The sequence below is a fragment of the Gorilla gorilla genome, chromosome 1 (assembly GCF_029281585.2).
Source record: "Gorilla gorilla gorilla isolate KB3781 chromosome 1, NHGRI_mGorGor1-v2.1_pri, whole genome shotgun sequence".
Lineage (NCBI taxonomy): Eukaryota > Metazoa > Chordata > Mammalia > Primates > Hominidae > Gorilla > Gorilla gorilla.
In genome coordinates this window covers 168,715,335-168,742,834 of record NC_073224.2, presented here as the reverse complement: position 1 = coordinate 168,742,834, position 27,500 = coordinate 168,715,335, and the positions used below count along the sequence as shown (strand labels likewise).

General features: G+C 35.3%; 1 long non-coding RNA gene across 3 annotated transcripts in view; it reads left to right on the top strand.

Annotated features, from left to right (window-relative positions):
- Positions 1-27,500, top strand: part of LOC109024774 (uncharacterized) — a 417,600-nt gene that overhangs the window by 153,907 nt on the left and 236,193 nt on the right. For 2 of the 3 annotated variants that reach the window (XR_008668512.2, XR_010130711.1), the window contains exon 3: positions 2,828-3,084. This is a non-coding gene — a long non-coding RNA (uncharacterized lncRNA). The remainder of the gene's footprint in view (positions 1-2,827; positions 3,085-27,500) is intronic. The other variant, XR_010130710.1, reaches the window with a different exon arrangement.

The window sequence follows — 27,500 nt, the reverse complement described above, 5'->3', positions numbered from 1 at the left end:
CATGACACTTATAATTAATCATTTCAGGAGTAAGTACTCGCATGTCTGTCTCCACAAATAAACTATAAACTTCAAGAGATGGCGAACTATGTATGCTTATTTGTTGTGCTATATCTTGTGCCTAGCACAGTGCCTGAAATATATATACACATACACACACACACATATGATTAATAAATGTTTGTTAAATGAGTAGTTGAATCCATGGATTATTTTTATGTACCCTGTAGGTATGCCTTAATCCAAAGCATCAGTTTTCTAGTGGTGGCATTAAAGTCACCTAATAACAGAGAAACAAGCATCTTTGAATGGAAATGAGCCTTTCTAGTGTCCTTTAAGTTGTATTAATTAGGCAGTTACCTACTTTATTTAAGCAGAATGTTATCTTTGTTGAGCAAAAAGCTAGTAGATAGAAAGAACAGAAATATACCTAAGCTAGTATGCTGAGGGAGGTAATCAGAGGGTAGGAGAGCTTGACCACTTAGTTTGAAGGAATGAGATCCATAAATACAGATCTTCCTAAGCAGAAGGAAGATATTTGAAAGACAGTTTTTTAAAATATTAATTGAAATTATGAGTTGTTAATTTTTCTTCTTGAATTTTCCACCTCCTCTGTCCTTCATTCGAGCACATAACAAGTTCCCCACTTCCTTACCAGATGAAAGGTTTTTGGCAGGATTTTCTGGCTTCTGTTTGCCCACTGAGGATAATAGAATTTGAAGAGAAAGGAAATTGGTATCCCTGTGTGAAACCAAGAAAGACAGAAGGTTTCAAAAGAGAAAAAGAGCTTTCTCCAGGTTGGGGGTAAGGGACAGGTCTGCCTGTCCTTGAACAGAAGGGACTTTTACTTCTTCCCTGGAAGCACTCAAAAGTGTGGCAGGACATCAGGGAGCATATTCACATAGTGAACTAGGTAGGTTAGATGCCAAGCTTAGGTTCTCAGGCTTGTTCAAGATCCTCTTGAAGCACAAAGCATGGCATGGAAATGGCACACCAGTGAATCTGATGATGTCATATGGCTGCAGCAAAATTCAGCTTTTACCAGTGTGGACAGATACCTCTAGTGATCAATATCCTAATGCTTAGATATGGCATAAAACCCAGAACCTCAGCACAAACCTGAAGGTGGGAAAAAGCCTAGAAATAACTGAGGTTGAATTTCTCACTAAGTTGATAGGAATAGCTACTCAGAATTGAAATTAAATGATTTACAGACAATAATGAAATGTAATTTTGCTTCAGATTTATACCTGCTACATTAAGCAAGTGAACAATAACAAAAAAGTTATATTAGTCTTCGCTTTCTAAGAGTATAGCTTATTTTTACTTAACAATTTTTAGAATTTTAAGTTGAGTTAAACTTGCAAAATATTTTCAGGAACTTAGCACTGAACTGTCTGCACAGAATCAACTGATCTCATCAATAATAGACAGCTCTTAACAGTACCTTAATGATAAGAGTAATAAAACCAAATTCATGGCCAAGTGCAGTAGTGTGTGCTTGTAGCCGCAGGTAGTTGGGAGGCTGAGGCAGGAGGATCACTTGACACTAAAAGTTCAAGTGCAACCTGGACAACACATTGAGACTCCCCCTCTTGCACACACACACACACGGGCACACACACATCCTAATTCTAATTCACCATGCTGAACATGTCTATGGGGGCTACCCTTTTTATCTGGAAGAGAAAAAATTACACTGAGCACGAGTCTTCCAACAAAGAATGAATCTATTATCAGCTAAGAGTGACTATCTCAGTGAAACACAAAGGTGTTACCTTAAGGCAGTCAGATCTATGTTCTCTGCTATAGGAATGTGCAAAGGCGATAAGCCTACTGTTAGGAGGAAGCTCATGACAGGCTGGCAATATCAACTTATCTTTCCTTGGTGGAGAACTGATGGCAAACAAATTAAATCTGGAAATCAGTATGTTGATTACTTATTTATTTGGCTTGATATTGAAATAAGCTTTTTCTATGTAATCATTCTTACTTGTGAATTCTTTTACTCTACTTTTTAAATTCTATTTTTTCAACAAATATTTATCGAGGCTCATTATATAAGCTAGACATTTAGTTAGGTGCTGTGGGAGACATAGAAATAAATGAGCTACAGATTAAATACTCAAAGCATTTTTAACATCTAGAAAAATGATAACCCATGTACAAAAATGACTGTAACGCAAGGCAAGTAGTAAGTTTGTAAAAGACAGGAGAGAATGATATTGCTTCCTTTCCTTTTCCTTTCCTTTTCTCTCATCCTATCTCCCTTTCCCTCATCCTATCTCCCTTTCCTTTCTCTTCTTTCCCCTTCTCTTCTATTTCATTTTCTTTCCATCAACACTGGTAAAGACGATGTATAAAACTGTCCTGAAAAAGTAGAAAATGCCAGGTTGGCAATTTCAGCCTCAGCTACCAACACTGGGTGTGCACACTGACAGTGGAATTTAGGGAGTGGCAGAGAGAGTGGGTTCTGTCAATTTATATGGAATAATGTTTCCCAAGGCAACCAGATGTGATTTTTTTTTTGCAAGTAAAAAGCCACACAGAAAGGCTGAGATGAGTCAAAATGAAGAAAGCAGGACCATTGGTACGTTGAAGCCAGCTCACATTATCAGAGATGCTTGTTGATTAATTAGGAATTTTAAAGCCAGTTGTAAAACTGTTGGTAGCTTGCAGTCAGCCTAATGGGAGTATGTACACCAAAGAAATAGGTAACTACAATAAATTATGATTGTTTTAAGAACAGAAAGCTGTTTTACCAGTTCAACAATGGAAATAACAACACCAAGAGTTTTTTACCTTCTGATTTTCTTTTTATAAACAGGAAGCTCTTCCACGAGTTCACGAATGGAAATAACATCAAGAGTTTTTCATCTTCTTAGTGTGCAAGGTATGGATATTCTGTGTGTGAACTTCAAGAGTATCTAAGGGAGGCAATAACGTGGTTGATAATATACCAGAGACTACAAACTGTCTGTGCATCCCAGAGGAACAGGAAGCTTGTGCAGGTGAAAAGACTGGAGGAGGAAGTATGTTGATGATACCCAGGAATCCCACCTTCCACTTCTTTGCTCATCAGAAGTAAGAAAAAGGACAATTAAATAAGTGGTTAATAGTTGTTTAGAGAAAGAGAATTTTCACTTTATATGCCAGTCATTGATAATATTTGCCATAGTGGTTGCTGTTAAGTAAGTTTCTTCCTGCAGGCCTGTGAGAAGGCATAGTACATGAAAGTAGCAGTGCTTTCAACCTGATTATTATTATACGGTATGGACTTTTATTATATAACAAGCAATACTTACATTTTGTTATTTACTTATTTATTACTATACACTTACACATATGCAGACACAGTAATAAACATCTAAGTGGTACTAATAGGTACAAAACCAAAAGTAAAAGTCTTTGCCTTCTAACTTCAATAAGATGTTTCAGTCTCATCCTGGCTTCTACTGCCTTTAATATGCAATCAGCCACACTTCCCAAGGGGCTTTAGTCCCTTTTGTTAAAAAATAGTAATAAAGATCAAATCTAGGGGATAGAAGTAGAGATTTTAGTATTTTATATGAGAATTGGGGATGCAGCATGCTAATGAAGCCACCTGAGTTACAGGGCAGACTATTACTTTTCTTCTTAAATAACAGGTAACAATTCTATATTGTTATTTTCAATTTAACCAAGTTTTTATTTTAGCACTGAGAGTTTTTAATCTAATTTCTCCTTCCTCTGGTAGATTTGAGGTTATTTATTGTCACAGCAAATAGCATTTTGTCTCCTATATTTAGAAGTCTTTTTTTTTTTTTTTTTTTGAGATGGACTTTTGCTCCTGTTGCCCAGGCTGGAGTACAATGGCACGATTTCGGCTCACCACAACCTCCGCCTCCTGGGTTCAAGTGATTCTCTTGCCTCAGCCTCCTGAGTAGCTGGGATTACAGGCATGTGCCACCATGCCTGGCTAATTTTGTATTTTTAGTAGAGACGGGGTTTCTCCACGTTGGTCAGGCTGGTCTCGGACTCCCGACCTCAGGTGATCCACCTGCCTCGGCCTCCCAAAGTGCTACGATAGAAGTCTTTTCTTACTCTATTTTTGTCCCTTGCCTCAAGTACCCTAGAAGTGACTACCTACACAACTCCCCTTATCAGCATTTTAGAGGAAAAACTATCTGAAAAGTAAAATAAATTCTATCTTTTCTCACAGAATTATAAAGAATATACAGGCAAAAGACACCTAATATTTCATATGGAATGATAAACAATTTGAAGAAAAAAAGGACAAATCTTTGAGATTTAGCCTAAAACTATTTTTTAACTTTGAATTTCCATGGGCATTTATCAAGATTTATCTTTTATTTCCAGTAACATTGGTATTAAATTACAGTGAATATATACAAATATTTATTAGCTCAATATTCTTTTATTAGTCCAATTTTTCAATTAGAGTCAGATAAAACTCTAAATAAAGGTCAAAAATCATCAGAATATTTTGTAACCCCCAAATTCAGGTAGAAAAAATTTCTGCATATTATATTGTCCCATTCCACAAGACTCAACTCACAGTAGATTATAGCACATTGGAATATAACATATTTCATATTAAATATTATATTTAATCTACATTTAAATATTCTGAAACCTCCCTACTAATAATTATAGAATTTTTTGTTTATTACTAATGCTTTCCATGTTCACATAAGCCAAAATCAGAAAATTCATCAAGTTTTACCAATAGAAATTTTCACCTTTTATGCGAACACATGTATTTGCCTAGATCAAGGCATCATATGCCTACACTTCCAAAGTTAATTTGTATTACCTGCATGATCCCCCAAAAATAAAACCCCAATTATTTTATTCTTATAATTTGGTAAATTGAGCCTCAAAAGCTCCATTCATTTAGAATATGCATTTTCCAAAATCTTGACAGGCCAACCAGGCAAGATTTGTTGAAATCTTGACAGGCTGATTTTGACAATAATAAAAAATTTGTTCTTAAAATTCTGTGTTGAATTTTAAGCACCTCTCTATCACAGGGATAATAACTTAAATGCTTCAGATTATCTGTTAGAGACCCTATAAAGCAATAATCCCTTTTTTTATGTGTCCAATTAACATCAGAATCCATTTAGGGAACATGCTTCTCTTTGAGGGTCTTGTGAGGCCCTCCACCCAGTTTATTCAAATGTCACTGCTACAAAAGACTGCTGGCCTTACCTTCAGTCTTCTGGGGCAAGGCCTGGCTGCAGACTCAGGACAGCCTGCTTTATTCTGTTGTACCAGTTCTCCCTGTTCCCCTGCTTGTTCCTTTCCCACATTTCTGATGCTAGAGTTCCTAATATTGTACTAACTTTGATCCAGCTTTTTAACTCCTTTTTATGTTTTCACTCTGCTCAATATTATCCATTTAACAACACCTCCTATTCCATCTACGTAGAAAACTGTTTATACAGAGAGTATCTGAAAAGTTGATATCTGTAAGTTTATTTCCAGAATGACACATAGTTCCTAATGATATGGAATTGTAATGTTGTCAACATAATTCATCCAAAGAGGGTATATAATTTATTATCCCAGGCATAATTTTGTTTAGAGGAGATGACTCTTGGATTGGGCCCACCTGAGTTTAGGAAAAGACTGGCACTGCACTTGTTTTCTCTATATCTATTAATCTTGGAGAAATAAGTTTCCTTTATCTTTTTATTCATTTTTATAGGTAATTTAGATGTCAATGTGAGGCTGCTATTTCTTAATAAGAAAGGAATGGATGTTTATCCCTTCAATAGAAAGTGAAAGAATGTTTATGGCAGAGGTTGGGCAAACTATAACCAGTGGCCCAAATTCTGCCTTCAGCCTGTTTTTGTGTGGCCTGTGAGCTAAGGATTTTCTTAAAATATATTTTAAAGAGTTGTAAACACACATGCACACATAAAACAGGGACTGTATTTGACCTGTGAAGTGCAGAATATTTAAAGAAAATGTTTGCAGACCCTGTCTTAATGTAACTATCATAAAACGATCATTTAAAACAAGTACATGAGATTTTGTATATGTTAGCTCATTGAAATCTTATAAGAATCTTAAGTGTATTAAGAGTTGAAGTATTCTCCTCATTTTGGAGATGATAAAACTGAGATGTGAGAGGTTAATATCACATACTTTCTAAATGCCAGAGAGAAGATTTACACTAAGACAGTTGGGAACTGGAGCTGGTACTTACAGCTACCATATTATACTGCGTCTGAATGTGACCTGACAGTTGTTTGTTTGAGTCTATCCCACTCCTCATACTAATCTGCAAGCAGTCCAAACAGAATAATAATGAGATTGGCAAGATACTGCTCATACACAAAGCAAAGAGTATACAAGATTCTTTAAGCATATAAAGGGAACCATGACTGTGCACAAGTTGGCTATATACTGCAGCAAACACAGCAACACTACCAGTTAGTTAGATGAGTAAGACACTCTTGCTCTCAAATTCTCATGAAGTTCCCTGACTTCCAGTAACACTACTTGCTCAGGGTGATGATGACTCTTCAGGGTACTATCCTTGATAGTCTCAGAGGATTCATACCTTGTTGGTCCCTCATGACTTCTCTCTCTAGAGATTCACGCTATGTGCCTGACTGCTTCACATTTGACATTACTGTACTTGGTAACACTCTCAAAGTATTTATCAGTACTATGAAAAGACTGAGGAGATTACATGTAAATTCTAGGCCCGTCACCCTGTTGGCAGATTTGGGCCTTCAGGCCTACTGAAGGCATATTCCTGGAATAGCCAGATTGCTGTGCTTTCTTCTCTCAGTATTGGTCTCTGTGCCTATCATTTCCATCAGAGGTTTTGGTCTGTTACGAAAGGAGTTCCTGTCTCTCTTGTAATTTTCTCCTGCACATATCCTGAGTTCTAGATCCTTCCATTATGATTTCTTTATTAATCTGATTTTACTTCCCTTGGTTTTGCAGCTGTCTGTTAAACTTTTTAACTTGTCATTGTACTCTATGTCTTTATAAGTTTATTCATAATATAATTTTATAGTGTTATTTCAAGGACACTTTTGGAAGGAAAAGAGAGATAAACATATGTACCAGCTCTATCATTCTGAAGTAGAAGCTATCAAACTTTATGTGACGAGAAAATGCATTTGGGTATATACTGATAGGTTTCCTGTCATTTCCTGCTTTATTGCATTTCTTCTCCCATGTTTTTGAAGCTTTCTAATCAACTGTGGAATGATGGAAATAAAAGAATCCAAGAAGCAATTCTTGATTTTAAATTCAAAAAACCATGGTCCAGGTGTAAAACAGAAAATATTTGGACATATATATATTTACCAAGACTAGATAGGATTCCACTAAATGGGAAAGGAGAGCAAATAGGGTGTTTGAGGACAGGAGTGATATCCCCATCAAGAGATCACCAAGCTCTGTCCAAAGCCAGAATCCTCTGAGTCTATTTCCTGGGAGATACAGGGAACTGAGATTATATCTAGACATCATCCAGTCTCTAGTCAAATGAATGCCATACATTGGCTGGATTGAGTAGCTGTTAGGAGTCCTATTTGTTCCCATCCACGAAGATCATCCATTGACAGTAGTCAATAAGTGCTTGCTGATCTTCCAAAGTGTTTGAAGCCTTGATATCTCATTTGGCCATTAAATGATTCATCCAAAGTGGATATACTCAGGTTCATGGCCTGAGGTAGTTTTAAGTTCCAGAAGTATTTTTAAGCTCTCTTTGTAAACCAAGAGAGGAAATGATGGAGGAGCAATGATTAATCAGAGGCTTCCAGGTAATAGTGGAAACTAACTAGCAAATTTTAGAAGAGTTTTAATTATATTTATGAAGGCTTGGACAGGTATAGGAGAAACAAGGGTAGTATTGTACCCCATGGCTAGTAGCAGCAGAGCTTTACCATCCTGACACCTCAAAGGTCAAGGGAAGAGATTGGTTCCCAGAACCTTGAGAGGGTACCCAGAACCTTGAGAGGGAACCATGAATAGGGATGACTGACAAGAGCTGTGTCTTCAGCATCCTGACATCATTCTTCTCTCACTCTCAGACTCTCCTACAGTTGCCTCTCATTAGGATTGCTGTCAAAACTTGTACTAGTTCATATGTTTATTTTAGAAAAGAGTCATCATACAACTACAAAATACATTCTTCCTCATGAAATTTGATCTTAGAACAGTCCTTCTCAAACTTTGGTAAGAGAACAGCTGTTAAATTTCAAATTTCCTGAGAAATGATACTTTCGTAAAGTAGAATAAAAGTTAATATCTCGAAAATAAAACAAAAATAAAGAAGCATGCAAAATGCAAGCCTCAATTATTCCAATATTTAATTATTCAATTCATAGACATAAAATTACTCTGCCAAAATGCCACAAAACTTCTGTACTTACATTGTTTGGAAACAAGCAGGCCACAGACTGGCACTGTCTTGCATATCACCTCTTTATTAACATAATCCAGACCACTCAATAATGGTGCCAAATGTGATATATAGCTGAAAATATTAAACAAAATAAAACAAAACAACAAAAATGGGGACAGAAGCAGCTTCACCAAAAGATAATTATGGATTTTTTGGAAACTATTAAAAAATGACAGAGTCTATTGGTTTAATATGGCATAAATTAGTATTTTCTGGACTGGTGGAATATTGATCCCTACAGGTGCTCCATGACTTAAGAATTGCAAGGTCAAATACCACTGGGAAATATCCCCAATGTTCACAGTACACATTTGCATATTAAAGATTCTGAGCCATCTAGTAGTTAATAAACATTTTTTAAAATCTAGCATTTCTCAAGCGTATTTGACTAATCCATTTTTTTCATGTAATACTTACTAACATCTTTTGTAACTTTACAAAATGCTGGTATACATGTATTTCTGCCTAATGAGGTAAACTAAATGATTTCTCTTGACAGTATTCCTAATTTTATGATTCTAAGAAACATTCCGAATTGGACTTGTCATTCAATAAGGCCAATTTAAAAAACTGCCTTGGCTAAACTTTCAGTTTCAAAGTTGTTATTCTATGCTTTGTTGCTGCTCTATATTAGAGAGTAAGGAACTGTGTCAAAAGTCATTCTTAATGAAGCAATTTTCTAATTTTACGTTATCTTTTGCTTTTCATATTTACCTATGGTATTCTGGAAACTTGTGATTTAGAGGAAAACTTAGCATACATTACTAAATACTTGGCTGCTGCAGTGCCTTATATATGTCAAGTTCTAAAAATTTATAATTTTACAAATATCTGTAAACAACAGTATTGTAGCATTAATAGAGAAGAATAATTCATTTTGATTTCACTGGGCATGTATCAACACATGACTTACCTATGAAAAATAATTGTATTTAGCTCAAGTGGGAATTGAGGATAAAGATTTTAGCTCTTCTGACCTTTGTGACAATATTACAAATGAAATACACAATCAATGGGGGAAAAATCAGAGGCTACTTGGCCCAAATTGTGCTAGTTATTTATTATTTAATACCTGAATTTTTTGAGGGCAGAGAGCTAATTTGAAATCCTTCAATATGTCTCTCTCTTAGTCCATTTTGTGCTGCAATAACAAAATACCTGAGACTATATAATTTGTAAAGAACAGAAATTTATTTATTATGCTTCTGGAGGCTGGGGAGTCTAAGATCAAGGTGCCAACAGGTTTGGTGTCTGGTAAAGACCTGGTTTTCACTTACAAGGTTACGTATTGAACACTGCATCCTCTGGAGGGGAAGAACAGTGTTCCTCACATGGCAGAAAAGCAGAAAAGCAAAGAGAGACAATCTACTCCAAAAAAACCCCTTTTTAATTATTTACTTGAGATGAGTCTGACTCTGTCACCCAGGCTGGAGTGCAGTGGTATGATCGTAGCTCACTATAGCCTCACACTCCTGTGTTCAAGGGGTCCTCCTGCCTCAGCCTTTCAAGTAGCTGGGACTACAGGCATATACTACCAATACTAGCTAATTTTTTTAAATTAAAACGTTTCATTTTTAGGGACAAAATCTCTCTATGTTGCTCAGGCTGGTTTTGAACTCCTAGCCTCAAGTGATCCTCCTGCCTCAGCCTCCCCAGTAGTTGGAATTATAGATACAAAACACTGCACCCAGTTCACAGCCCTTTGTGAAAGGTATTCAACCCACTCATAAGTGCTGAACTCTCATGACCTAATCACCTCTTAAATATCATTACCTTGGCGATTAAATTTTGATATGTTTTGGAGGGGACAAACATTTAAAGCATAGCAGTCTCTTTTGCTATCTATAGTCTAAACAAGAAGTTCTCTCTTTAGTATTTTTCATTTTGTTTTCTAAATATTAAATTTCTCCCTTTTTCAGAAAAATTATTTAAGAGGAATAAAAATCTATCACTTCATTGATACTTAAGTAATACATCTGATGCATTAGGCATCTGGAAACATGAAGAGAATGGATTTTCTTCTTTTCCTATTACCATAGGAAGCAATAGTAAGTTAACTTACCTACCAAAGTTCACAATATGTGAAATATCTAAGGATGTGTGAAACCTTTAGTCCAAAAGCATGCAGAATCACATGGCAATGATGAGACCAGTTCTATGACACATGAATGGTAACATTTTATAGGGAGAAATGATCACTCTTAAAGGGTAAGACAGTGTAATGGTTAAAAGAAGTAGTATAATGGTGAATGTTTAATAACTAGCCTGGGGGGTGGAGGTGGAAGGTACTTAGTAGAATGTTTGCTAATTTCCATGGTATAAGTACTTTCATCATGGTCACTTTCAAGTTATAAACATGATGTCACCAAACACAGAGTTAGGAAAAGATGTGCCCACCATTATATAATGTTTCCACCATACAGATAAAATAGACACAGATGAACTCAAAAGCATTAATAATAGTACAGTAAAGTTAGATACTTAGGCAGTAATGTGTTTTGAATATTTATTGTAAGCTTACATAATTTAACTTTTGCCAATGGCTTTTGCTATGGTTTGAATGTGCCCTCTAAAAATTGTGCTGAAAATTAATCCCCAGTGTGGTAGTATTGAGAACTAAGGCCATTAACCCATGAACCTATTAATCTATTAATGGGTTATCATGAGAGTGGAACTGGTGGCTTTTTAAGAAGAGGAAGAGAGACTGAGCTGGTACATTACCACGCTCAGCATGCTCACCATGTAATATTTCGCACTGTCTCCGGACTCTACAGAGTCCCTACCACAAGAAGGTTCTCACCAGATGTGGCCCCTTCCCCTTGGACTTCTCAGCCTCTTTAACTATTAAGAGATAATAAAAAAAAGTACCCGGTTTCAGTTATTCTGTTATAAGCAGCAGAAAACAGTCTAATACAGCTATGTTTAACAATCAGCTGAAAAATACTCTGAGCATTTAATAATTGTCTCTTGTATGCTGATACAAGTTGTCTCCCACACATCACTGGGTAAGAATATAAGGTTTAAAGTTAGATATGAATTTGATTCCTTGCTCTGCCACTTAAAACTGTTGACCATGTGAAGTTTATATTTATTCTCTATGCCTTCGTATTTTCGGATGAATGATAAGGGTAAAAATTATATCTACTTCGAATAGTTGTTGTGAGGATTAAATAAGATTGATAGCCTCCTCTTCCCCCAGGGAGGAAGGCCTCCATGGCTAAAAATTTCATAAGGTCCCTGTTAGAACCGTGATTACAAAGTGTCTTTCTTTTTTTTAACTAAAGGAGAAGCTATTAAGAGGAATATGCTCTGTTCTACATAATGATGTAATTTGCATAATTTAAGGGAGAACAGGCAGGTTTCTTTAAAGGGTTCAGACACTACTATCATTGAAACTGTATTAGCCCATTCTCACACTGCTATGAAGAAATACCCAAGACTGGACAATGTATAAAGAAAAGAAGTTTAATTGACTTACATTTCATATGGCTGGAGAGGCCTCAGAAAAACTTACAGTCATGGCAGGAGGCACCTCTTCACAGGGCGGCAAAAGAGAGAATGAATGCCAAGTGAAAGGGAAAGCCCCTTATAAAACGGTCAGATCTTGTGAGAACTCACTCATTATAACGAGAACAGCATGGAAGAAATTGCCCTCATGATTTAATTATCTTCACCTTGTCACCCTTGACACATGGGGATTATTACAATTCAAAGTGAGATTTAGGTGGGGACACAGAGCAAAGCCATATCAATTTCCTTTGGATATGTGCAGTTTGGTTCCAACAAGCATTCCTCCTTCCTTTAGTGGTAAATTTGCAAACAAGATCCTATTTCTTGGAGAGCTTTTACATACTCTAGAATATCTTATGGGACTTGTAGGCCAAAACCTCTTCCTTGTTTGCTCCTTTATGGACTCTATGGAAGACAATAAAAATGGGTGGAGACATCACAGCTTACCTTAAAAAAAGGGAGTAATTTAGAAGACAGGCATAAATCTAAGGACAGGGAACAAGAATAGGAACTTGGAATCCATACACAAAGAATCCCCATATGAAGGATTTGGACTTTGTGACAGGTTCTACTGGTTTATAGCATTACATTCTCCATCTACTTTGTAACCTAGCCATGCAGTGTTTAAATGAATATTTTTTGTATACCTACTATGTGTTATGCACTGTGAATGGTACTAGGGATACTATGGTGAACAAAAATGTATAGTCTTTATCTTCATTGAGCTCTTATATTAGTGAAGACAAATTATCAACAACTAATTAAAGTGACAGAGTAACAATTCCAAACAAGGATAAGTGCTGTGAAGAAAATGAAACACTATAATAGAAAAAAACCAGTTGACTGGGTGAGGGAATGGAAATTAAGAAAAGGTCAATGAGAGAAGTTCTCATGAAAATGTAGATTTATTTGTTTTTTCTAAGAGCAACAGAAAATATTGAAGAATTTTTATAGGAAAAGGACATAACCCTGGGAATTGTATGAAGAATGTATTAGAGGGGACTGTACTGGAGGCAGAGAGAGTGGATAGAAAACAACTACAATAATCTAAGCAAAAGATTGTGGTAGGTCATACTAGTGTGGTGTCAGTAGGGATAAAAAGTACAGAGAGTCTAGTTCTATTTTGCTGTTAGGATCAACAAAATCAGCTGTTATGTTGGAATCAGGCACTGGGGAGAGGGAAGATGACTCCATTGTTCTTCAGCCTTTAAGTAAACAACATGAAACACAATGTAGGGGCCAAGGGAAAGCTTTCCCATCAGTCTCTAAAGGTTCTTTGCAAGTGAACTAACAATTGACATATTAATAGGAGAAAAGGCTTACAAATTTATTTAAGTGTATAAGTATTGTATAAGTATGAAGAATTCCATCATGGAATGATTACCCAATAACCCATTGGGGTTCAGATGTTTACCCATTCCCTTTTTCATAGTGAGTAACGTGATAATTTTGAAGGGTAGTAAATAATTTTAAGGGAGAGTGAATGGATCTCAGAGGTAGACATTATCTTGTATAATTCTCTTTGGGTATTGAATGGGACTGGAGAGAAAACAATAATTTGAGACAAAGTTCACCAGGACTGTAGGTATGGTGTTTTAATTTTCAATTTCTTTCTCTGTGATATGAGTTTTAATCTTCTCTGGTTAACTAAATTTCAGGGAAGGGATTGAAGGCAGTCCCTTTGGGAGTCTAGTTTATAAGCAGACAAGGGAACTTCAGAGATCAGCCTCATCCTGTGCTTTGGGAGAGAAAGAGAATTGAGAGACAGGAGTGGTATGGGGGAATCAGAGAGAACTTAAGGCTGCTTCCTTGGTTCAGCATGTCAAAATTCCATATTGTGGGGGTAATATGGTTTAGCTCTGTGTTCCCACCCAAATCTCATGTTGAATTGTAATTCCTAATGTTGGAGGAGGGACCTGGTGGGAGGTGATTGAATCATGGGGGCAGATTTCCACCTTGCTGTTCTCATGATAGTGAGTAAGTTCTCATGAGATCTGATGGTTTAAAAGTGTGTGGCATTTCCCTCTTCACTCTCTCTCCTGCTTTGCCATGGTAAGACATGCTTGCTTCCCCTTCACCTTCTGCCATGATTGTAAGTTTCCTAAGGCCTCCCAGCCATGCTTCCTGTAAAGCCTGCAGAACTGTGAGTCAATTAAACCTTTTTTCTTCAAAAATTATCCAGTCTCATGTAGTTCTTTACAGCAATGTGAGAACAGACTAATACAGGGTGTACCATTTTCTGAATTCCAACAGAACTATATAACTTGATATGCAGAAGTATATTTAAGTGCATGGTCACCTTCCAAAGCTTTGGGAACGCATCTAGGAAAATCTTACATGGTCATATATTTGTGTTAATTTGTGAAAATGAGAGATATGTTTACAGTAATCTCTTCCTCTTTCCATTCTAACTTTTCTTCCATCATACTTCTCATTTGTTGTGTGGCTATTGGATTAGCTGAAGGCACTTTTAGGATCCAAGCAGGAAGAATTTGAAAGGAACATGCATTTAATTTGGGTTGAGTGCCTTGCAGTTATATCCATGTATAATCAAGTTATTGTGAGGTGTCCTTGTCTTGCAGGAATACTTCCACCTCCCACGGTGCCAACATACTCCATATTGGTATAGGGCAAGAAGTTATGACACAATATGAAAGTGTTCCATACTATTCAGCTCTGGAAGTACTGCTACAGAAGCAAGATTTTCAAAGTGGTGCAGGAATCTATCTTTGAAAACTCCTTCTAGCTCTCAGATATGTGAAATTATTTCAGTGACAGAGCTCCCACAAATATTTACTAATAATAGAATATTTATAAACTTTTTTTCGTAAAATTTTTAAGCTCAATGCAAGTAAGTAGTATTTAAAAATGCAATTCTAATATAATGGCAGGGAAACGTCTTAACAGAAGCCAAAAGTATAAACTGAGATGAAGAAAAATGATAGAAATACTAACATTCCAAAATTCTTATGTTACAACACAAGCAAACTATTCTAATATCAAAATTATGAACATAGAGAAAAGAATCATAATAGTGAAAATACAGATGACAAAATGACATCTCATTTAAAAGATTGTAAAAATCAGGAAACTATCTCCCAAACAAGAAATCAAAAAGGAGAAGAAAACTTAATTTTTATGATTATAAAGGTCAGCAGTTATTTTATATCAACAAAGTTATTGAGTTCAATAAGTACTGTGATTTTTTATTATGGTCTTCTTCCCTGGGAAATAATTTTGTTCAACACTGTTTAATAAAAAAAATTTTTGAAATTGTTTCCAATAATTTTTACAGAAAATCACACATAACATAAAAATGATACTTGAGCAGACATTTTGAAAATAAAATGATCAAACTATTATGATACTCTGGCTTGGCTATTCCAAGACTAAAAGAATGTATCTATTGTTTTATTTGAGCTGTTTTTTAACAAGAAAGTCATTACTTACAACAGATGAGCTTCCAGACCAGATGTGTATAATGAGAACCATTGAAAGTCATGAAGACTCCACAGAGCACAAGAAATCTATATTTATACTTGGATTACAAGTAAATCAATTACAAATGCCTCTACACTAATGTCTTCAATACCAGATAAGAAACAAAGAACATTCAGTGTTGTTTTGAAGAGCTTAACAAAATATAATGAGGATTAATAAATTTTTAAGTGAAAGACTTTTGTACTTCAGAGGTAACAATGAAGACTGGCTTTCTTCAAATTTCTAAATTTGCTCAATTTTTACAACAACAGTTGGGAAAACATCAAAATTAAAAAGGAGTAAGTGTGACATACCTAAAACAGTTTAGGAATTCTAATAACAGTAAAATGTCTACAAAATGAAGTGATAAACAGACAAACAAAAAGGACACCAAATATTAATCCCTTGTTCTACCTTCTAAACTGGATACAAAACACTAATTAATTAGCAACTATTGTACTCTCCTGTTTTAACAAAAAAACGTGATGAGTATTTTTTTTTCTGTTGAAAACCACCTAATTATCTGTGACTTCACATTCAAGAAAATGAAAGAAGTTCTGGAAAATGGTAACTTAGTGCTGAAAAACTTTAGCAATGCACTGTATGACAATGCAGTTGTTACGAAAGGTGAAGACAAAGAAGTGCAAGCGCTCTAAAATTTTAATAAGTAACCAGAAGATGTGCCTTGCCAGCTCATTTCCTTAATCTTGTCAGAGAAAAAGCTGCTGTGACAGTAGCCAAAATTGTTGACACTGCTTTAGTATTTTGCAACAGTTATGTTGTCTTTCAAGATTCATCTCATAGATAGTGTTTTAAACAATAGGACATTTTAAACACATATACAACTTAAATTTTCATTTAAAAATCTCAATGTAACAAGAGGATCTGCCTATTCCAGTGTTGCTTGAGGTTTGCATAATGGAGATAATTATATTTTAAGGATCTAACATATTCTTTTTCCTAAAAGTTGGATATATAAAATGTTTATCTAAAAAGTTGATGAAGCTTGAGTGTGCCATTTTAACTGTTCTTCTGAAGACATTTTGGAATGTTTCGATAAAACAAAGGAGAAATTACAACTCCTGATTTGGAAGTATATACAAAGTACCACATTTAATCATCTTTAAGTTTCCATTAGGAATTGATAGAAAATTCTGAAAAAAAGGTAATAGATTGTGACATAAAAGTAGTAGGGTTGAAGGGATGACATTGCATTAACAAAAATTATTCAGACATTGCAAAGTAAATAGAAACATTTTTTTTCCAGGTAGTACCAAAATGTCTTAAAAGGAAGAGATAAAGTTAAATTAAAAGTACTGTATTGGGTAAGTTATTTGATTGTTTGATAATCCAATTATTAAAGAATATAGAATTCTTTTAACGCCCTGGGAAAAATGCTTGAGAGGAAATACTGGTATAAGAGACCAGAATGTGCCAGCCCCAATTATGCCTCTTTGGCATAAGGACTAATTTGAATTGATTATTTTGAGAAACAGCAGACACAGGAGAAGCTCTGAAAACAAGATTAGAAGTTATACTTTCGTAAATAAAACATAAATTTATAAACAAAATCTTCATTTGTAAGGGTATCTCCCTCCCTATATCAAGAAGAGAAGGATGACTCTAAATCACAGTGGAATCTTCTCAATGACGAGGACACTGACTTAACTCTGCAAAGCAAACCTTACCCTTGTCTACCACGCTTTTTCTGGTCGCCTCCTCATAACTGGCCTCTCCCCCACCCGTCTTTCTTTTATTTCAGCTGAAGATAGCAGTGTTTAAGCCTGAATTCTAAGCCACTTCTTTGAAATTTCCTCATTTTTTTGTTGGGGGAGGCATTTCCCATGTATATGTGGAATATATGTGCTAATAAACTTGTTTGCTTTCCTCTTTCCTCTTGTTAATTGTAATTCTCTTTTGTTACCAGGGCCCCAGGCAATGAATAAAATGAGTAGAAGGAAAAATATTTTTTCTTCCCTACACTGGCTTGGCATACATGAAGATAGCAGAGCACTCATAATACTCCACTACAGTGAGGACACCATTAATAGCAAAATGGGAATGATGCTGTTGATTCAAAGAAAACTGAAAGTCCCTTGAAATCCTACAGCTTGTCTAGAATAGAAACTAGATAGAACAGAAACTAGATAGAGTATTTCCAAATTTTACAATAATCTCTAAAATTTATATAACATAACTGACTTTATTAATAATTTAGAAAAGTTTCTTTATATGTGAAAGTGAAAAACATTTTTTAACATAAAAACAATGCTGTATTTTAGGCAGGTAATTAATTATTTATGTTAATTTCATAAGCTTTGTGGCATTTGCCAGGCTTAAAAATTTTAATTTATTTTGATTTATTTTTCTAAATACATATTAACCTTCATGCTTAATAATGTATCTGTAATTTCGTACTACTTATCTTGAAGAGAGCCCCTCAAATTGCATGAGACCTAAGCATAGAACCCAGCAAAACTGTCTCTGCCTATTCTTATATGATGAGACTATCAAAGGAATGGGAAAGCAGAAAAGTGGCCTGTTTTACATAGACCTCTTTGCTGGTGCTGAAAAACAGGGAAGGTGTCCTCTTTTTTAGTACCACTTTCAGGGTACTAAATCCATATATTCTTTGTAAGGGCTTTCAACAATTCTCTATGCTAAGAACTCAGCTTTTGGAATTAGACTGCCTGGGTTTGTGGCTCTGCCACTTAATGGCTACGCAATCTTGAGAAACTCTAAGTTTTGTCTTTTCTCCAAATGAAGATGGAAATGTAACTATCTCATTCAGTTGTTGTGAGGGTTAAATACACTGAGGAGCTGAATATATATTTATTCAATGAGGGAAAGACAATAATTACAAACACCAGGGTCATGATATAGTGAAAATTCAGGAAGGCTGAATAGGAGAGAGATTTAGGAAGGAGGGATCTGTGCCAAAGAAAATGTCACAATATGAGGCAATGAGATAAAGAAGGGGGAAGAATTGTCCTCAAATGGAAGCCCATGTTTATGAGATTCCTTATTTCAAACTATGCCTAAGGACATTGACCACTAAGTAGTAGACTCTGACAAAACCTCAAAGACTGGGAGACAGTGGTTAGTTCAGGGTGGTTGTGAATATTGTAATTTACAAATTTTCTAAATCTGTTGATTCTTGAGTTCTACACAACATAGCTGCAGTCTCCATACCAATTTTCTCCTTTGGTTGCCAAATGACTACATTGTGATAAACCTCCTTCACTCTCAGAGAAAAGGCAGCCCTTCCTTCACATTCCCTCAGGTGCAGGAGAGAACACTGGCCATCAGCCAGCAGTCTGGAGTCTTCCCTGGGCTGAGGGATACCTTACACATATTATTGTGCAACTATTTCCGGGGGATACAGTTGATCCAAAACACCAGGGGAGCATATCAAGGAGGACACATGACTGGTCCCTTTCCTGTCCAAAGCCCACATCATGGTTTTTTTTGCAGCCCTTTTGCTAGGAGAGCAGCCCTTCACAAGGAATAGCCTGTCATCAAGTCATTCCCACCAATAATAATAACAAAAATGACATCCAATGTGATTGAACTATGATTATGTGCCAGTCCCAGGTTTAACTGTTTTAGATGCACATATTGTTCTCTCCTTCTCTCAGGCACCCTCCTTTGGCTTATAGTGAAAAAGTGGAAGATTATATTTGACATCTTCCTGAATTGTTCACTTGTAAGTTCTCAGCAGTGTGCGCTCCTCTCTAAAGCCTCTATTGCTCATGAGCCACCAGAACTACTTTTGTTGTCACTAAACTTTTTAAACACTTAGTATGTGCAAGGTACTGTTCTAGGAGCTCGAGACACATTGATATACAAAACAAAATATGGCAAATGAAATTTTGATTAGGTGCACATTTGGTAGATGCTTTCAAAGTATTATTTTTAAATCTAATTCTCTGTCAAATTCATAACTTCCCACATTCACATTAATACTAGTTGGTATTAAATTATGCATTTATGTTAATTTTCATATTCCCTTTTACTTGAAACAGTTCTAATCTGATAAATATAGTTATAATTAACAGTAACTTCTGTGTATAAGAAATTAGTTTTCAGGTATGGATAAGCTTTAAGTTTTTCTTCCATTTCATAACCATGTCACACAGACATTCCAGATGGAACCACTAAAAACTTGCTCTACTTAGGAGTCAACTAATGTGACTTGGAAGCATGCAATGATTCTGGATATTCCATTTTGTAAACTGCTCTATTCCTTATAACTGACCATTACTTTCAGGTTCGTGGACTATCAGCCTGCAGGCCAAACTTTAAAAAAGAAATTGCTGGTTGATAACATTCTTCCAGCCCATACCAGAGAAATGTGGAAAATTGCAATTTGCTTAATCAGCTTGGAAAAATATATGCAAGCAGAAATAGCATGGTTAGAATTGATTGTAAACTTTTATTGCTGTTAAAACTAGTTTTCTTCAGATTTTTAGAAAGCGGGGTACATATCTGAGAGAAGGAAAAAATGAAGACTGCCATGGAGTTAACACGATGAACCTAATTTTCCAACCCAGATAATTGTGCTAAATTCCTTGTAGCATAGCTATACTTGGGTGTAAGAAGAAATTAGGATTATATATGAAAAGTTAAAACTTCGGCAGATTCTTGGAATCCACATGGGAGTCTGGCTGCAAAGTTATTGATCAGTGGAAATATGTACACATACCTTGAGTTCAGCAAATAATTTGATAAAGTGGGTCCATATTGTCACTAAGCTGGAGAAATGTGAGTAGAGTGAGGTGTGAGTTAAGTGAACCTGCCTAACTGTAGTCTGATAGTCTATTTGACTTATAGATGATGAGTAAATAAATGTTTTCAACTACATTGAAATGAATTGGTCTGTGTTAATCCATATGAAGTGCCATAGTAATGCACATGGCATCGTTCTATACCCTATTTTATTTAGTATGCTGATTGAAGGTCTGTGAAGATTTCTAGGACCAGCTTGTCAAGCCACATGCCTTCAGTCAAGTTGTTTTACCAAGTGTTCGCTAGTAGTTAAATATAATAAGACTCTTGCAACCCTATCCTATTTGCTGCCTCTGTGGCATTGAATCCTGACTGACCTATTTTTAGAAAATCCATCTTCCTTTGGATTCCAAGATACTATTTTTGCAGTTTTCCACTTCACACTGTGAGTATTCCCTCTCATTCACCTCTAATTTTACTCCTATTTACCCCTTAAATCTTCATCTTCCATCTTCTTCACAGTTTTACTACTCTGAGTGATTTTATTCGTGCTCATGGCTTTGTATATGGTTATAATATGAAACCCTAAAGCTGTATCTTGAAAAAGTGGCCTAGACCACTTTTCTGGGCCACGAGAACCATATGTCCCATCCCACTCTTGGCATATAGACTCCTCTTTTAATGTAATTAGTATGCTGAACTTATTCAACGTGAGTTATCTTAACCTCATTTTCCCAATCTTGAAGTTTCTGATAATTAAAAAATATATTGGCAATGGACACAGACTTGTTTGATGTTTTTATAATCATCACACACTAGTTATACAACCCAAGGCAAATTATTTAACCTACTTTTATTAGTTTTCTACTGCTGCATAACAAATTACCACAAGCAAGCGTGCCTTGCTCACCCTTCACTTTCTGCCATGATTGTAAATTTCCTGAGGCCTTCCCAGAAGCCAAGCAGAAGCCATTACGCTTCCTGTATAGCCTGTGGAACTGTGAGCCAATTAAACCTCTTTTCTTTATAAATTACCCAGTCTCAGGTATTCCTTTCTAGCAGTGGAAGAACAGACTAATACAGCTGTATTGAAGGTTTCAGCCAGGGATGAGTTTTCATCAGCTTCCCACCTGGGGAAAGATCTACTTCCAGGCTCCCTCAAGTTGTAATAAAATATTGCATAACTTGTTTGCATTTATTTATACAATGAGATTAGGCACAAGACTCAGGTAATTATAAACAGGTACTTTGCCTGCATGCATATTTGGTGTGATATTCAGAAGTCCTGGCATGCGGGCCAATTCTGTATTATACAAGATTGTTCCAGGCATCTTTTGTCTCCCCACACATTAAATATCATTAGTGTCTTCTATTCATTATGATAACTAGAAATGTTTCCAGAAATTTTAAGAACACCCCTTGTGGTAATATTGCCCTCTTAATAGTCCCTGCATGAGGGGTTTAAAATATCATCCCTACCAAATATGAATTTTGTTGCAAAAATTGATAGAAACATTGAACTATTCATCCACTTATTCATTCAATATATTATTATTGAGTATTTCCATGTGGAAGACACTGTTCTAGGTGTTGCCTTATTCACAGTCATGAACACAGCGGTGAAAAAGACAGCATCGAATTTTCTCTCATGGAGTTAATATAAAATAATAGAAGAGATCTCGAGAGTGGATATTGATCAGTTACTACTCTTCTTTGCTTCAAAAACAAACCTGTTTAAAACTGTAGAACTTAGTTACCTGAACTGTCTTATTCTTTAACTCCCATTACCTAAACCATTTTTTTACTCCTCATTCAAAGTTCAGTTGAAGTTTATCAGGCAATATTCTATGGAAAATAAGCATGTCTACTATACAATATATTTCTCAAAAATATTGTCACAAACTTCCTTTTTAAGATTCCAATCCTTTCTTTCTTTTTTTTAATTGACAAATAATAATTGTACGTATTCATGGAATACATAGTGAGGTTTTGAAATATATAATGTATGGTGATCAGGCCAGGGTAATTTGTATTTCCAATCAAGCTAGATTACTGACTATTTCATGAACCATTCTTAAACTTTTCCACCTCTATGCCTTTTACACTGCCATCATGATCTAGAGAGCTCCTTCTCAGTGTCTCACATTTTTATTTAAATTCTATCCCTCTTTTAAAACTCTTCCATAAAGATATTTTGATTTATCAAAACAGAGGTGATGTTTGATGCATTCTACTTTTAAGGAGATTAAATGAAGTAATGCCTAGTGCTTTACAGAAAATAAGTAATGAATTAATGTTAGTTACTATTATTATTACTAATGATACTAAGTTAGAAATGGTTTCTGTTTTTGTAAAGTTTGCAACCTAGAGAAGAAGATGTTGGTGTGTAACAAGCCAACTCTAGCAATGATAAATGTTCGAATGGGATTTTTGTGATATGGGAATATGTAAATGTGTTCAGAAAATATTTGCTGAACTATTATGGTTACTTGAATGTTCTTAAAGAGCATTACCTAGAAAAAAAGCACAGGATAAGAACAGAGGGTGGAATCTATGCCAATTCTTCTGAATAGATTTAACATTTTGTTACCTTTAGAGGTAAAGATCTATTACCTAAGGCAGAGTAATTCAGTGTAGGCAATGGCAGTTATATATCTGTTGACTTTATCATCTGCTCCATCACAGCTACTGAGTGTACAACATACACTGATGTAAATCATGTTTATGTTTTTATTACTTTTTCCACTCGCTCTAGTACTGGCATCAAAAAGGGATTTACAAGGTTTAGCCCTCCCATAGTCTCCCTAAGGCCTCTCCAAAACTGCCTCAAATTAAATTCAATCTAAGTGAAGGCATGTCCTGATATTCAATTGCAGCTCCCAGACCAGTCCTCCAGCCTCACCCTTCCAACCTATTTGCTGCCCTAATTCTCTCTTATGCAGACATTTTGGGGTTGCCACCTACCTCTTTACTCCTCCCTCTCTGCCCATGCCCTATAATCACTCTCCCGATTTCTACAGATTATATGCATATCCTTATGGGATGTTTCATATATTTGCATATCTTCTGCCCCCATCAACTTTAGTAATTACAGTTTTATGCTTAGGAGATGCATTTCTTCCTATTAGAGAATCTTCAGAGCACAGTTGTGGAGATAAGACTGACCTCTTGAATTTTATGATTAAAACCGTAATGTTTTCATGTTGATAAATTACAGATATAGCAAGGCATTTTCCTTTCCCCTCAGGATTTCTGTTTGGGCATAGTAAAACTGCAAAACAGGAAGAAACAGTCAGCATAATAATTTTTTCTTGTTGGTTGATTTTCCACATCAGGGATATGCACTAGCAGGAATTGAAATAAAAACATTAACTTTATTTTAAAATAAGGGAATAGATAAGGCAAGATCTTAGTGTTATGCAGAAAATGCATTAATGCCAGGGATGGTTCTATTGTGTCATCTCTAAGTATTTATAGTTTGTTGATTTTGTTGACACACAAGTTCAAAGATTATATAATGCCCACTAAGTTTGATGAGACATTAATGATGGTCACCCTTCTGGCAATACTATCATTGAACTTGTTAAGAGTAGCAAAGGATTTGTCATTAAATCTCTCAGAAGGTACAGAGGACCCCTGATAGGAAAACAGGGAGAGGAGGGGCTGTGTCTGGGAGAATGGGTAATGATTACAATTGACTAAAATTTGGAAGAAACAAGAACAACCACAACACTTTGCTCCTTCAGATTACCAAGCAATAGATTTCTTGTAACATTTTCAGAGAATCTCTCTGGCCCAGAATTTTAAGAAAAAGCTTAAAAAGAAAGTTCCACAAAAATGAATGTGTGCTTCTAGAACAAGAGATTTTGGGGTGGTAGTCATTATAATAAATAATTATAATAATAACAATTACAATAGTATATGGGACAGACAACATACACATACGGCAATATAAAAACAGACTACCAAAGAAGGTAAAAGGCTAATGATGGTAGCTAAGAATTATTTAGCACTTAGTGAATGCTTTTATGTTCACTGCTTGTCCATACAACAAACTAAAAAGATAATAAACAATCAGCAGAGGCAAAGTTTAAAACAAAAGCAGTCTGGCTCTGGCCCATGCTCTTCCTCACTATGTATCGCTGCCTCTCCTGCATATTGTATTGTAGTTGTCTGTGGATCTTTCTTATGTATCTATATCTTTCATCAGTTTACAAGCTTCATAAAAGCAGGTACTCAGTCTGTCTAGTTTATCACTGAGTCCCTAATACATAGCCCAGTGCTAGACAGAACCTAGCTCAGTGCTAGATGGGTGTCCAAAAAATACTTACGGAATGCCCAGTGTCAATCAGCAAAACTAAATCAAATTAGCCATTTTGGGACTTAAAGACTGAAGGAGGAAAAGGACATAATGTCCTTGTTCATTCTTTCCTTTGAAAAACTTATTTCCTTCGTGTTTTGCTATTGTATACTAATAGTAAGAAGTAAAATCAATTGAAGAATGCAAAGTCAACAAAAGCATTGCCAATGACAAGCAGAAGGCAGTGGACTCAGATGAGAAAAAAGAGAAAAGTTTTCTCAAAAGCTTTTACTATATGACTATTAGCTTCTTAAAAGGCTCAGGGATATATCTATGTATGGTAGAAGTTAAATTTGAAAAGAAGCTTCCTGAATTCTGAATATTTGTTCCATTTCAATTACAATGTTGTTTGTAAGAATAAGAGTAAATAAACTGTATTGAGACATGAAGTGCAAATTCCTCTTGGACTTTAGTCTCCCATATTCTTCTCTAAAAGAAAAAGTTGTACAAACTGGATTAGAACAATAAACCCTAATTATTTATGTGCAGGATTTGTTTCTAGGACACCCCTGTGTGGGATCCAGAAACAGCACATCTCACCCAAACATTTTAAAACTGTACCAATCTACAGGTATGAATGGGGTCAGTTCATATTAATACTTCAGCTTTCCTATTCTAATCCCACGTAGGAATTTTAATACCTTTAAAGATTTCACTGTCCCACAAATGTTTTTGAAAATAATGAAGAGTTTCTTACAAATTTTATGAATTAATGGAGGTTGCTACTATGTCATTTCATTTGCGTTTCTGATACAGTTCCTCAGCCTCTTCAGTTTCTAAATGCTCTTAAACTTCATAGTGCTATAAAATTTGGCAGTAGTCTGTGAGGGCAAAAGATATACACATATAATTCATATGTATGTATATTATATATTATATATTATATACATATAAAAATATATATGTGTATATATAATATATAATATACATATACATATATGTGTATATATAATATACATATACATATATGTGTATATATAATATACATATACATATATATGTTTATATATTTATATATTATATATATTTTTATTTGTATATATATTATATATAAATGTATATATATTATATATATATATATAATGTTTAGTTGTATGGTTTGGGGTTGTTTGGGCCCTAAAATATTAAGCTATTTAGGAAGGGGTCACTTTCTGTTTATACCTATGATGTTTTGTCTCTTTGGGGTATACATTGTCACTAGGGTAGCCACACTGGGATGAGATCTCATGCTGGCCTCTGGGTAGCACAGATATTTGCCACCTCACTATGTCTTTGCTATCATGCAACCCTCAAATCCTGTTGTAAAATTGCCATTCTAGATTCCTTCTTTGCTTGGTATGAATTCTTTTTCAGGGGCTTTGCCATCTTTTTGTGCCATCTGGCAAATTTACTTTTTCCTTCTCCCAATCTAGTCCAAAAAATATGTATGAAAATCTGAGTTCCTCTCACCATATTGCAAGTCACCTCCCATGTAAATCAGTGAATACAAATAATGTACAGAATGCCATGTAACTCTACATGACAGACATAGCTGACTCTAAGTCTTGGCTCAAATGTGACCTCATCATGTAAGACACTATAATCAATTTTGTTACTAAGTCCTAAGATATGTCTATCAATACTCAAGACTTTCCTGGAGATTATAAATCTTCATTTACTCAATGGAATTCTCCCTCTCTTTGAATGTGGGGAGAAGTATTTGGAGACTATAATTGGTCAGGGCTTTCCAGAGAAATAGAATGAGTAGGATATATGTATAGATATATAGATATATGAATACCTTGATAATATGGTGGGTTTCATTCAGACCACCACAATAAAATGAATATTGCAATAAAGTGAGTCATTATATGCATTTTTTATTGCCAGTGCATATGAAAAGTATGTTTATACCATACTGTAGCATTTAAGTGTGCAATAGCATTATTTCTAAAAGAAAATGTACATCCCTTAATAAAAATTTTTATTGCTAAAAATGCTAATGATCATCTGAACCTTTAGCGAGTCATCGTCTTTTTAGCTGGTGGAGGGTCTTGCCTTGATGCTGATAACTGCTGATTGATCAGGGTGGTGATTGCTGAAGGTTGGGGTAGCTGTGGCAATTTTTAAAAATAGGCAACAGTGAAGTTTGCCTCACTGATTAACTCCTTTACAAAAGATTTCTCTGTAGTATGTAATGCTGCTTGATAACATTTTCACAGTAGATGTTTCAGAATGGAAATCAATCCTCTCAAACTATGCCACCACTTTATGAACTAAGTTTATGTAATATTTAAGTCTTTTGTTGTTTTTTCAACAATGTTCACAGCATCTTCATCGGGAGAAGATTCCATCTCAAAAGGACAGTTTCTTTACTCATCCATAAAAAGCAACTTCTTATCCATTCTTCTAAATCTAGAGAGAATAAAATTAGAAGCATATACTTATATTTTTCTTTCTCAAACTAATTGCTTGACATTTACCCTAAAAATCAATAAGTGCTGCCTTTCTCTGAAAGGTGTTGTATTATTTAGGTCAAAATTAGGCTACAAATGACAGAAAATTCTAACTAGTTGCTAAACAAGGTATGCATATATTTATTTCTTACATAAATATAGGTGACACTGGGTTGGTATGATGTGGTGCATTTGGATGACCAAAGACTTCTTTTTTCTTGGTGCTCCATCATTTATTGTCTTGATCACATGTATAAGAAGATAACATTCATATTTCAAGCAGTGGTTTGGAAGAAAGGATAAGCATGCTGTCTCTTAAGGAAGGTTCCTGAAAGCTTTCCCCTCTTTCTTTGCATCTCATCGGCCAGAACTTGATGACTACACTTAATTACAGAGGAGTTGTATGTAGAAATGTAGTCTACAAAATGTAAAATGTGGATTTATCCTGATCAGCAGTGAGCAAAGCTAAATACCAGAGGTTCTATTACTATAGAAAAAGAGAGTGAATATTGGAGAGCAGCAACCTATATTGATTTTAAGGACCAACCTA